The sequence below is a fragment of the Vespula pensylvanica genome, chromosome 14 (genome assembly GCF_014466175.1).
Source record: "Vespula pensylvanica isolate Volc-1 chromosome 14, ASM1446617v1, whole genome shotgun sequence".
Classification (NCBI taxonomy): Eukaryota; Metazoa; Arthropoda; class Insecta; order Hymenoptera; family Vespidae; genus Vespula; species Vespula pensylvanica.
Genome location: NC_057698.1, coordinates 3,556,676 through 3,557,887, shown reverse-complemented (window position 1 = coordinate 3,557,887; position 1,212 = coordinate 3,556,676).

Genomic DNA, 1,212 nt, shown 5'->3' with positions numbered 1-1,212 from the left:
AAAAAAAAAGAAATAAAAATAAATAAATAAAAATAAAAAGGAAAAGAAAAAACGAAACAAAAGAAAAGAGGAGAGGAAAACGGGAAGAAGAATTTTATTCAAACTTTTCAAACAAGAAAGTTTGTTCCACGAAACGACGATTTTATTTTTTCAAAATTACGATTACTTCGAAACAAGTACCCAATGAAAATAAAAATATATATATATATATATATATATATATACTCTCTCGAGGTGGACATTGGATAAATAAATTAAAATGAACTTATCGCACGATATAATATATCGAATAATTTTTTTCTTTGAAAATATCTTCTCGAATACTTAACGAATAGATAACACCTGGCGCTTCTTAACATTTGGCTCCAGTGCCAAAGTCATTCGAAAAAGTATGGAGCCGAAGAGGAGGAATCGATCGAAGAAAAACTAGTAGTAGAGAAAGAAGAATAAGAATAAGAATAAGAATAAGAATAAAAATAAGAAGAAGATACCCGTATGCCCATTTTAATTCTTCTCTTTTCGTGCTTAAGCTCGCATTCCATCTTACTACCTCGTCCTTTCTTCTTCGTCTCGGTTGGCCTCCTTTCCTTTCCTTTCTTTTTTTTCCCTTCTCCTTCCCCTTCTTTCCATTCTCATCCCTTCCCATCCCTTTTCTTTTCTTCTCTTTTCTTTTTTTTTTCTTTTCTTTTCTTTTCTTTTCTTTTCTTCTTTGACTCGTTCGTGACAATGTCCCCGAGACCATCAGCAGGCCATCAGCATAAAACGCGCGGTTTTATGAGCCGTAGTCGGTAGACGGTTTCGCGTTACATCCTTCTCGAATGCTCTTCTCTTATTCTCGTTCCTCTCGTACTTCTCTTCGTACTCGCGAATCTTCCATTCTACGTTTTCCACTACGATATTGTGTCGACGAAGAATCCACGAAGGATCCTCTTCGAGTCACTTTTCGTTGAAACGACGTTAGTAGTACCAAAGAAGAGATTGCCAACGTTGACCTTTCTTATGAAAACGCTATTTCTTTTCTTCTTTTCCTTCCTCTTTTTCCTCTTTTCTTTTTTCTTGCTTTTTTTTTGTTTATTTATTTTTTTTTGTTACCTTCTCTTTTTTTCCTTTTTACGAAGAGATCTCAAGTAATAATAACGTTGGTAGAATATGATTAATTTGCGCGATGCGTTTTCTTCCAAGATATCTTTTTAAGTCGCTGAGTTTCATTAT